At 46.9% G+C, this 12,245-nt stretch overlaps 1 protein-coding gene across 1 annotated transcript in view; it reads right to left on the bottom strand.

Annotated features, from left to right (window-relative positions):
* Positions 1-8,880, bottom strand: part of hspa12b (heat shock protein 12B) — a 91,330-nt gene extending 82,450 nt beyond the window's left edge. Inside the window, exons 1-2 of the mRNA XM_013140318.4 lie at positions 8,818-8,880; positions 8,507-8,607 (exon numbers count right to left, since the gene is read on the bottom strand). The gene's annotated coding sequence lies outside the window, so the exon portion shown is untranslated. The remainder of the gene's footprint in view (positions 1-8,506; positions 8,608-8,817) is intronic.
* Positions 8,881-12,245: the final 3,365 nt, after the last annotated feature.

Genomic DNA, 12,245 nt, shown 5'->3' with positions numbered 1-12,245 from the left:
CTGGCTAACAGCCTGCAGCCTGACCTGCACCCTATCTCATGTTAAAGCTATAGGAGTGAGACTCCTGTCAATGTTCCTAGACAAAAGAAGAGCACCACTCCAGCTAGGATGGAGTCCGTCGCTCCTCAGCAGATCAGGCCTGGCCCTATTTCTGGGAGAGCCCCAAAAAGAAGGCCAGTTATCTACAAACTCTACCTCCTGCGACGGGCAGAACTCTGTTTTCAGCCAGCGATTGAGTTGCGCAAGTCTGCTGTAGAGCTCGTCACCACCCCTAGCTGGGAGGGGGCCAGAGACAATTACTTGATGCCGACACATCTTTCTAGCTAATTTACACGCTGATGCTATGTTCTGCTTCGTAACCTCTGACTGTTTCATCCTAACATCGTTGGTGCCAACGTGGATAACAATATCTCTGTACTCTCTATACTTGCCAGTTTTAGACTTCGCTAGCACCAACCCCAGATTTGCGGCTACGTCGGTGGCTCTGCCCCCCGGTAAACAATGTACGATCGCCGGCTGATTCTTTAGTCTAATACTGCGTGTGATGGAATCGCCAATGACTAAAGTTTTCAGTTTTTCAAGTCCACCGGTAGAACATGCCTGCCGACCATTCCCCTCCGAAGACGGCTCGGGCCTTGACTCCGACTCCAGTGGGGAAAACCTGTTCAAAGTCTCAGTTGGTTTTAGCAACGATTCAGGTTTAACTGGTCGACGGCATTTCTTCCCAGTGACCAAGAGAAAGTTATTGCCCGGCTGCAGGAGCTGTGCCGGGGGGCTAACAAAACTAGCGTTTCTACCTGGTGGCACTGACGCAGATTTTTCTATTTCTACACTAGCATGATCCTTGCCTGGCATTTGCGTCAGAAGCCGAGCCTCTAACTCTGCTATCTTTAACTTAAGACGAACATTCTCCTCCGTGTTGTTGCTACAACAATTACAGTGAAAAGGCATTGTAATGATACTTAGCCTCGGGTGTTCAGGGGTGAGTAGTTCTGTTAATTATGTCCAAAAAGAGTCCCGGTGTAGAAAAGTTGGGTAAGAGGTCAACAGATAAATATTGCGTTGGTAAAACTCTAAAATAGAATTTTGACCAATTAGTATAAAATCGAGTAAATTCGAAAAAGTTTGGCAGGTAGCCAGGTAGGTAACAGCAGGCAGAGAACAGCACGTCAACAATCCCACAATGCAGTTCGTCTCAGAAATAAATGTATGAAATAAATTGTAGACCTCCGCAAGTCTGGTTCATCCTTGGGAGCAATTTCCAAATGCCTGAAGGTACCACATTCATCTGTACAAACAATGGTATGCAAGTATAAACATCATGGGACCATGCAGCCCTCATACCGCTTAGGAAAGAGACATGTTTTGTCTCCTAAGAAGTCACAGCTCCAAAATTGCCATAAAAAAGCCAGATTGTGGGTTGCAACTGCACCCCGGGAAAAGATCGTACTATTTGGAGAAATGTCCTCTGGTCTGAAGTAAAAAAAAAAGAAACACTTTCTAGTATGTATGGCAGCCTACATGGCACTGCAAACACATTATCTCCATTGGAAAGGCAGCCACTAGGTCACTTAATCATCACCTCACACATAGGGGCTCCCATGAGGACACTGCATCACAATGTTTCCACTGGAAGGGCACCCATTAGTGCACTTTATCAAGTTTTTTTTTTGCACATAGGGACACCTTGGAGGGCACTTTACCACATTTCCTCACAAATGGGGCACCTTAGAGGGCACTGCATCACAATATCTTCATTGGAAGGGCACCCATTAGGGCGCTGCATCACATTTTCTCCCACATTGGGGCACCCTAGAGGGCACTTTATCACGTTTTATCTTCCAAAGGGGTTTTATCTACCATAGGGGCATCCAAGAGAACACTTTTGCTGCGTTTTTTTATGACATGGGGGCACCAGGGGGCGATCGCCCCCCTAGCCTCCCCCTGAGTCCACCAGTGCGCATACACAACAAGTAGAAGATATCGTTGTATGAGATCTTCAGTTTCATGGCAATTTCTCGCATGGAATAGCCTTCATTTCTCAGAGCTAGAATAGACTGACAAGTTTCAGAAGGAAGTTATTTGTTTCTGGCCATTATGAGCCTGTAATCGAATCCTGATACTGAACTAGTCTAAAGTAGACCCATTTTGTTGCTTCCTCAATCAGCATAACCTCAAAACGGTTTCATAATTCTGTTATTTTAATGAACAAAAAAAATCCCTTTTCTTTTAAAAACAAGGAAAAGTGACCCAAAACTTTTGAACAGTAGCTTAAATTATTGCAATTAATTTCATTAATATTAACTTTCTCAAGAACAAATAATCATTTCTATTGAGACATTTTGGAAACAAATATAAATGGAAACGTAATAAAGCAAGTCCTTTGATAACGCCACTTGACATTTCGTCGGCCATTGGACATTTAAAAAGTGTGTACTTTGATAACACCACATGATGTACCGTGTGCCTAGGGACACATTAAAACAGTAACTATCAAATCTGGCGTCAAAACGGCTATAATGAACTAGTGATGGGAATTCAGAATCACTAAAGTGTTCTGTGACGTCGCCCGGTATGGCGCAGCCGGGGCACCACCCTGGAGCCAGGCCCGGGGTTGGGGCTAGTTCGCGAGCGCCTGGTGGCCGGGCCTTTCCCCATGGGGCCCGGCCGGGCTCTGCCCGAACAAGCGACATGGGGCCGCCTTCCCGTGGGCTCACCACCCACAGGAGGGACCATAAGGGGCCGGTGCAAAGAGGATCGGGCTGCAGTCGAAGGCGGGGGCCTAGACAACCTGATCCCTGGACACGGAAACTAGCTCTAGGGATGTAGAACGTCACCTCGCTGGCGGGGAAGGAGCCTGAGATTGTGCGTGAGGTTGAGAGGTTCCGACTAGTCGGGATCACCTCTACACACGGCTTGGGCTCTGGAACCACACTCCTTGAGAGAGGATGGACTCTTCACCACTCTGGAGTTGCCCATGGTGAGAGGCGGCGGGCTGGTGTGGGTTTGATTATAGCTCCCCAGCTCTGCCGCCATGTGTTGGAGTTTACCCCTGTGAACGAGAGGGTCGTTTCCCTGCGCCTACGGGTCGGGGATAGGTCTCTCACTGTTGTTTGTGCCTACGGGCCGAACGGCAGTGCAGAGTACCCAACCTTCTTGGAGTCTCTGGGAGGGGTGCTGGAAAGTGCTCCGACTAGGGACTCTATCGTTCTACTGGGGGACTTCAACGCCCACATGGACAATGACAGTGACACTTGGAGGGGCGTGATTGGGAGGAACGGCCCCCCTGATCTGAACCCGAGCGGTGTTCAGTTATTGGACTTCTGCGCTAGTCACAGTTTGTCCATAACGAACACCATGTTCAAGCATAAGGGTGTCCATCAGTGCACGTGGCACCAGGACACCTGGTGGTGAGTTGGATCCGATGGCGGGGGAGGAAGCTGGACAGACTCGGCAGGCCCAAGCGTACTGTAAGGGTCTGCTGGGAACGTCTGGCCGAGTCTCCTGTCAGAGAGATCTTTAACTCCCACCTCCGGCAGAGCTTCGACTGGATCCCAAGGGAGGCTGGAGATATTGAGTCTGAGTGGACCATGTTCTCCACCGCCATTGTCGAAGCGGCCGCTCGGAGCTGTGGCCGTAAGGTCTCCGGTGCCTGTCAAGGCGGCAATCCCCGAACCCGGTGGTGGACACCGGAAGTAAGGGATGCTGTCAAGCTGAAGAAGGAGTCCTATCAGGCCTGGTTGGCTTGTGGGACTCCTGAGGCAGCTGACGGGTACCGACAGGCAAAGCGGACTGCAGCCCGGGTGGTTGTGGAGGCAAAAACTCGGGCCTGGGAGGAGTTCGGTGAGGCCATGGAGAAGGATTATCGGCTGGCCTCGAAGAGATTCTGGCACCTCAGGAGAGGGAAACAGTGCCCTACCAACGCTGTTTACAGTAGAGGTGGGCAGCTGTTGACCTCAACTGGGGATGTCGTCGGGCGGTGGAAGGAGTACTTCGAGGATCTCCTCAATCCCGCCGTCACATCTTCCATTGAGGAAGCAGAGGATGAGGGCTCAGAGGTGGACTCGTCCATCACCCGGGCTGAAGTCACAGAGGTGGTCAAGAAACTCCTCGGTGGCAAGGCACCGGGGGTGGATGAGATCTGCCCTGAGTACCTCAAGTCTCTGGATGTTGTGGGGGTGTCTTGGCTGACACACCTGTGCAACATCGCGTGGCAGTCGGGGACAGTGCCTCTGGGATGGCAGACCGGGGTGGTGGTCCCTCTTTTTAAGAAGGGGGACCGGAGGGTGTGTTCCAACTATAGGGGGATCACACTTCTCAGCCTCCCCGGGAAAGTCTATGCCAGGGTTCTGGAGAGGAGAATACGGCCTATAGTAGAACCTCGGATTCAGGAGGAACAGTGTGGTTTTCGTCCAGGCCGTGGAACACTGGACCAGCTCAATACCCTCTACAGGGTGATGGAGGGTTCATGGGAGTTTGCCCAACCAATCCACATGTGTTTTGTGGATTTGGAGAAGGCATTCGACTATGTCCCTCGCGGCATCCTGTGGAGGGTGCTTCGGGAGTATGGGGTCCTGGGTCCTTTGCTAAGGGCTGTCAGGTCCCTGTACGACCGAAAGCAGGAGCTTGGTCCGCATTGCCGGCATTAAGTCAGACTTGTTCCCTGTGCATGTTGGACTCCGGCAGGGCTGCCCTTTGTCGCCGGTTCTGTTCGTAATTTTTATGGACAGAATTTCTAGGCGCAGCCAGGGGCCGGAGGATGTCAGGTTTGGGGACCACACGATTTCGTCTCTGCTCTTTGCGGATGATGTTGTCGTGTTGGCCCCTTCAAGCCAGGACCTTCAGCATGCACTTGGATGGTTTGCAGCCGAGTGTGAAGCGGTGGGGATGAAAATCAGTACCTCCAAATCCGAGGCCATGGTCCTCAGTCGGAAAAGGGTGTCTTGCCCACTTCAGGTTGGTGGAGAGTGCCTGCCTCAAGTGGAGGAGTTTAAGTATCTAGGGGTCTTGTTCACGAGCGAGGGAAGGATGGAACGGGAGATTGACAGACGGATCGGTGCAGCTTCTGCAGTAATGCGGTCGATGTATCGGTCTGTCGTGGTGAAGAAAGAGCTGAGCCGCAAGGCGAAGCTCTCGATTTACCGGTCAATCTACGTTCCTACTCTCACCTATGGTCATGAGCTTTGGGTCATGACTGAAAGGACAAGATCCCGGATACAGGCGGCCGAAATGAGCTTTCTCAGTCTAGCCTACAGAAAATTATATCACAAGAAAATCTAGTAGGTCGTCATGAATAACAGCAATATAAATGTTATTGAATTCACCATACCTGTTTGCTTTCTGTAGTTAAGGAGCATACACATCTTAGGCTGCAATGAAAAACCATGTCCTATCATATCCTAACGATTCATACTTGTTTCCTGCAGAGTCGGAAGCACTCGGGTTCTTACTACAGTAATACCACCGGTTTCAGAATTGGCTAAATTGTAATTATGGATGCCTAAATGAAAGACGTTTAAAAAAATTTGATAACTTAAGGATGGCAGCTCGGCCTATGTGTCATAGCCTATATGTAAAAACTGAAGAGTGGGTGGATGTCTTCACGGATACATACGAAACCTAATTATGTGAGATCCGATCCGTTATCCGACTTGGTCGGATACAGCAAAGCCAATAGAGTCGAGTAGAGTCGAGCCAGTACCATGCAGTGTTAAAGACTGCGGTGAAATTGTTCATAGATTTTAAAGCATCTTTCCATCAAAATGTCTCAATAGAAACGTATATGGAAATAAACAACTGATTTAGCTTCAGAGACAGCTGCTCTACCATGAACATCCTTAAGTTTGGCTATTTTGAAATGTTTGACATTATTACTAGTTTATAAAGCATTTTTCAATAAAAAATGCTCAATAGCTCAGACCCAGTGAAACTTATATGAGAATAACCAACTCAAATAGCTCCAGGGAGAGCTGAAGCTATTTCTGAGACTTTCTCTATGTACACAAAAGGCCTATTTCTATCAAATATTGTTCACAAATCTGTCTAAATCTGTGTTAGTGAGCACTTCTCCTTTGCCAAGATAATCCATCCACCTCACAAGTGTAGCATATCAAGAAGGGGGTGATATTTTTTAAGCAATGTGGTGAAAAGGTTACTCAACCAGTTAGATTTTGATAAAAAAATTGTGAAGAATAAGCTGAAGACTAAGAGAGAAATAAATTGTGATTAGACCTAGGCAATAAACTAATAGAAAACATGTCGAGGAATGTGCTGCTGTAACTTTACACAGCAGTCATAAGAGGTGTGGATGCTACTGTATGTGCACATTTAATTAAGACACATTAGAATGTTACACTGGCAGAGTTAGTACATACCCTGATCCTTTAGCAGGAAAACTGACCAACCAGAATCTTGACCAACCAATTAGTTTAACATTAATTACTGGTACAAATAAATCATACTGTAACGAACATGACACTAACTTTAACAGAATACCAACAAGAGCTACTGTAGCTAATAAACATAGTTTGCTAATTTACCAAGCTATTATTGATACTATCCATTAGCCCTATAACACTATTTACGCACCTACACTCACCTAAAGGATTATTAGGAACACCATACTAATACTGTGTTTGACCCCCCTTCGCCTTCAGAACTGCCTTAATTCTACGTGGCATTGATTCAACAAGGTGCTGAAAGCATTCTTTAGAAATGTTGGCCCATATTGATAGGATAGTATCTTGCAGTTGATGGAGATTTGTGGGATGCACATCCAGGGCACGAAGCTCCCGTTCCACCACATCCCAAAGATGCTCTATTGGGTTGAGATCTGGTGACTGTGGGGGCCATTTCAGTACAGTGAACTCATTGTCATGTTCAAGAAACCAATTTGAAATGATTTGAGCTTTGTGACATGGTGCATTATCCTGCTGGAAGTAGCATCAGAGGAGGGGTACATGGTGGTCATAAAGGGATGGACATGGTCAGAAACAATGCTCAGGTAGGCCGTGGCATTTAAACGATGCCCAATTGGCACTAAGGGGCCTAAAGTGTGCCAAGAAAACATCCCCCACACCATTACACCACCACCAGCCTGCACAGTGGTAACAAGGCATGATGGATCCATGTTCTCATTCTGTTTACGTCAAATTCTGACTCTACCATCTGAATGTCTCAACAGAAATGGAGACTCATCAGACCAGGCAACATTCTTCCAGTCTTCAACTGTCCAATTTTGGTGAGCTCGTGCAAATTGTAGCCTCTTTTTCCTATTTGTAGTGGAGATTAGTGGTACCCGGTGGGGTCTTCTACTGTTGTAGCCCATCCGCCTCAAGGTTGTGCGTGTTGTGGCTTCACAAATGCTTTGCTGCATACCTCGGTTGTAACGAGTGTTTATTTCAGTCAAAGTTGCTCTTCTATCAGCTTGAATCAGTCGGCTCATTCTCCTCTGACCTCTAGCATCAACAAGGCATTTTCGCCCACAGGACTGCCGCATACTGGATGTTTTTCCCTTTTCACATCATTCTTTGTAAACCCTGGAAATGGTTGTGCGTGAAAATCCCAGTAACTGAGCAGATTGTGAAATACTCAGACCGGCCCATCTGGCACCAACAACCATGCCACGCTCAGAATTGCTTAGATCACCTTTCTTTCCCATTCTGACATTCAGTTGGGAGTTCAGGAGATTGTCTTGACCAGGACCACACCCCTAAATGCATTGAAGCAACTGCCATGTGATTGGTTGATTAGATAATTGCATTAATGAGAAATTGAACAGGTGTTCCTAATAATCCTTTAGATGAGTGTAAATACTTGTTTAGAAAATAAGCACCATTTCAAAAATATTTGAAGTGCCCTAATATAGATGGTTTTAAATGTGGCACTGCATTTATTGGACCACACAGTTTTGTTCTAATAAATAAAAATAAAATAAATTCTAAATTCTGCTCGAAAATAAACAAAAACCCATTAAATGGATACTCCCACTTTTTTGGAAATAGGCTTATTTTACAACTTCCCCAGAGTTAAACAGTTGAATTTTAGTGTTTTCTAATCCATTCAGCTGATCTCCGGGTCTGTACGTACCACTTTTAGCATAGCTTAGCATAGATCCTTGATTCTTATGAGACCATTAGCATTTCTTTCAGAATGACCAAAGAGTTTTGATATTTTTCCTATTTATAACTTGACTCTTCTGTAGTTAATTCATGCAAAAGTGGCCAAAACCAAGTACTGAGTACATATGCATGATTATATTTTTCAGAGAACCAACATTTCTGTATTTAAAATCCCTTTTTTTATCGATTTGATGTAATTTTCAAATTTTCTGAGATTTTGAATTTGTGGGTTTCATAAGCTGTAAGCCATAATCAAAATGATAACAAATAAAGGCTTGAAATTTCTCACTTTGCATGTAATGAGTCTATATAATTCCTAAAATGTATTGACTTTTCCACCATTCTAATTTGTGAAGCACCTGTATAAACATGAAAAATGCAGTTACCTTTTACCACAGAGTAAAAAACAGTATCCTGGAAGGCTTTTTTCTCACTGCGAACCCGCCCCTTCATGTTGAAAGCAGCCATTAGGCTGTTGGTGAAAAGCCTGAGAAAACATGCAGAGAATCATATAGTGAGATCCATGCCTACATTCTACAAATATTCCTTTATGCTTGCAATTTTCCTAATGAATCATCTCTTTCTGCATTTTTGCTTTTCTATGTGCTAAGAGGAGGGCAAAGAGAGCAGGCAATGAGTAAAAATGTAACTGCATAATTACATTCTATATTCTGAGCATGTGACAGTTGTTTAATACCTGTCCATCACTTTATGAACGCAGTTTATATTGTTCCTCCCTCCCACCTTTGAGAGCTGGGACACCTGCACATGACACATGAAAAACCACTCAATACATTATGAATAAACCAATGGTGTTGGTAATATACTGATTGTTGCCAGATTGAGCTTAAATGGGAACTGGTTATGTTGACTCATCCATACATGTTGAGTCCAAGCTAAATATTATGGGACAGTAGTATACCTCTAATACAAAGGCATTAAAATACGCTCTTAAAAAATTTGAGCACTGTGTGTCCCTCAATAACACATTCTATAAAGCTGTGCATGTTAACAGATGCATGAGAAAAGCATATTTTTGCACAATATAGATCATTTAGACTTTTTGGAGACTTGGAGGTCTAGTCTTATTGACACAGATTAGTCCAATTTCTGTTGAAATCATACCCTTTGTTCCCAGAGGTTGCGGTCCTTGAGATGTGCCTCTTCTTCAGCAAAAACTTCTAAGGTTTTTAGCCTAGCAACATGGACAGCAGAATTCAGGGGCTCATAGGGCCTTCCGACTCTTTTTATCTCATCAAGAAGTTCAACTAGCTTTCTAAGCACTGACTTCTGGTATTCTGTGGAAGAAAATACATTCATTTATTTTTGTTACTTTATGATTATTAAAGAATGATACAATAATAAATATTGACCATGGACATACTAGCTTGAGACATGGGGAATAAGCCTCTCGGACTGTGATAGAATTCAAACTCCACACTGAGGTGTGCGAGAACGCCTAGATCCTGAAACAAATTTATAAAATAAAAACAGCATTTAAGCTCATTGAAATCGTTTTTAAAGACAGCTATTGTTTTTAAAGACTCACTTGATGAGGATGCCCGACTTTTTCTGCTCCCGGGCTGTGATGGCTTTCGAAGCTCATTGAAATCGTTTTTTCCTCCTGCAATAATGTTAATAAGTGAGGTAGGAGAATTGACAACTATGAAGAATGCAACTGATCATGGACATGAAAAAAAATTTACTAGCCAATTTCTATTGCCAAGGTGTATGTAGAGGGTTGTAAAAATTATTTTACTGACTTACTGGCTGACTCTGGACTAAATGCTTCTGTTGATTCAGACCTTGTGGGTGAATGGTGAGGCGTTGGACGAGAACATCCAGAAACTGAAAAAGGAACAGGAAGGTTGAAAGACTTTGTTTTGAACACAGACTTAAAAATACTTTATATTCCATTTGCATAGTGAGCAAGTAGAATAAATAAAAACATGAAATTACTGTCTGAAGATGCAGGACTCTCTGGTTGTCTAATGGCGGTGTTAGCCAGTTCTGGGGGTGCAGGTAACTCGAGCAGCATTGCATTTTGTCCTGTGGTTGTTAAAAGAAATTCCAAAACCAGAAGCATTACAGCAACTTAAATGACAGAAAAACTCATATTACCAACCATTCCCTGAAGTTTGATGACTGAATTTTACCACTGGACCAGCCCAGCTATTTTACTCACCCCTATGTGAGAGCTTAATCTGTAACGAGGACGCGCATGGAGGACGCGCGCCACCCCTCCCGACGTGGTGTTCGGTGCGCGTCATCGCCGGCCTTCTAGCCACGCCGCTCCTCCTCCCACGGCACTGTCCTGTCTTGTTATTGCACACACCTGGTGTCCATTCCCTCATTAGGTTGCCTATATTAGTTCCCTTGTTTCTGGGCGTCTTTGTGTGGTATTGTTCTATGTTCAGTGTTCTGTATTTGCCTTGTGCTGTGGGTTTTGCGCTTGTGCGTTATTTGAGTTTTGCGTGCCTTGTTTTCTGAAGAACGCAATACAATTACTTTCCCTGCATCCCTGCATTCGACTCCTTTTTCAACACACCTCTAGACACACTGTTACAGAATACCACACCTAAGCAAATGGAGTCAGCGGGAAGCGACCTGGTTCTCCAACATGGGAACATGATCGCGTCCCTGGGGGAGGCCGTGACGGAGATGGTCCATCCTATGCGGCGGTTGGAGGCGAGGCTGCCACCTGAGCAGCAACCCCCGACATCTCCACCGTCGCCGAGGAGGACCATACAGCTGAGCCTTCCCCAGGGATTCGGCGGGGACGCTGCCCAGTGCTCTGGATTCCTGCTCCAATTGGAGCTCTAATTTGCCTCCCTTAGCCCTCACCCGGGGGATAGGGAGAAGGTCTCGGCCCTTGTCTCCTGCCTGAGGGGCAAGGCTTTGGACTGGGCCAACTCCGTTTGGTCCACTAACGGGCCGGAGTTGGCCCATTACGGGGCATTCGTCGGCCTCTTCCGGGCCGTGTTCGATCACCCGCCCGACGGCAGGGAGGTTGGCGAGCGTCTCGTGCACCTGAGGCAGGGGACAAGGAGCGTACAGGCCTTCGCCCTGGAGTTCAGGACCCTGGCGGCGGGGTCGGGCTGGAATGACAGGGCACTTATTGATCATTTCCGGTGCCACTTACGGTCTGACGTCCGTAGGGAGCTGGCATGCCGGGACGCCATGTTGACATTCGACCAGCTCGTCGACATGGCGATCCGGCTGGACAATCTGCTAGCCACCCGCGGACGCACCGGGAATGATCAGCCCCCTCCGGTACACCCCGTCGCCGGACCTGAACCCATGGAAGTGGGAGGCGCCGCACGAAGGGAGACGGTGCGGCCTAGGGAGTGTTCCTTTTGTGGGAGGAAGGGACACTCTGCCTCCCACTGTTTCCAGCGAGAGAGGGTCGAGCGGAGGAGGCCTGACACCCCTACACTGAGTCAGGTGAGTAGACCACACACACTGTCAGGGCTCTCTGCGAAGCACATGACACTTTTGGTGGCCTTTCCTGATATTCCTGCTAACTCTCAGTGTAAGGCGCTCGTAGACTCAGGCGCAGCTGGGAATTTTATGGACAGCGGTTACGCACAGAAACTGCACATTCCGCTGGTGCCATTGTCTCAGCCTAGGTCCATTACGGGCCTAGACAGCAAACCACTAGGCACTGGTCTCGTTGAGCACGTCACGGTCCCTATCACGATGACCGTACAGCACGCCCACACTGAACTCATCGAATTCCATGTTATCCACTCACCTGCTTTCCCTGTGGTGCTGGGTCTTCCCTGGTTGTCGGTACACAACCCGACTATTTCCTGGTCGCAGAGAGTATTGACGGGGTGGTCTCAGGGGTGTCAGGAGAGGTGTCTAGGTGTTTCCGTAGGTGCGACCTCGGTGGAAAGTCCAGACAGTGTCTCCGCAGTGCGCATACCCCCGGAATATGCCGATTTAGCGCTGGTCTTTTCTAAGGCCATGGCAAGTCGTTTGCCACCACATCGGCCCGGGGATTGTGCTATAAATCTAAAGGGGAACGCTGTGCCGCCTTATTGTCATGTGTATCCCCTGTCGCAGGCAGAAACGGCAGTGATGGAGACCTACGTGGCCGAATCCCTGCGGCAGGGGCAGATC

Source organism: Esox lucius, chromosome 24 (genome assembly GCF_011004845.1).
Source record: "Esox lucius isolate fEsoLuc1 chromosome 24, fEsoLuc1.pri, whole genome shotgun sequence".
Classification (NCBI taxonomy): Eukaryota; Metazoa; Chordata; class Actinopteri; order Esociformes; family Esocidae; genus Esox; species Esox lucius.
This window is presented reverse-complemented; position numbering and strand designations above follow the sequence as displayed.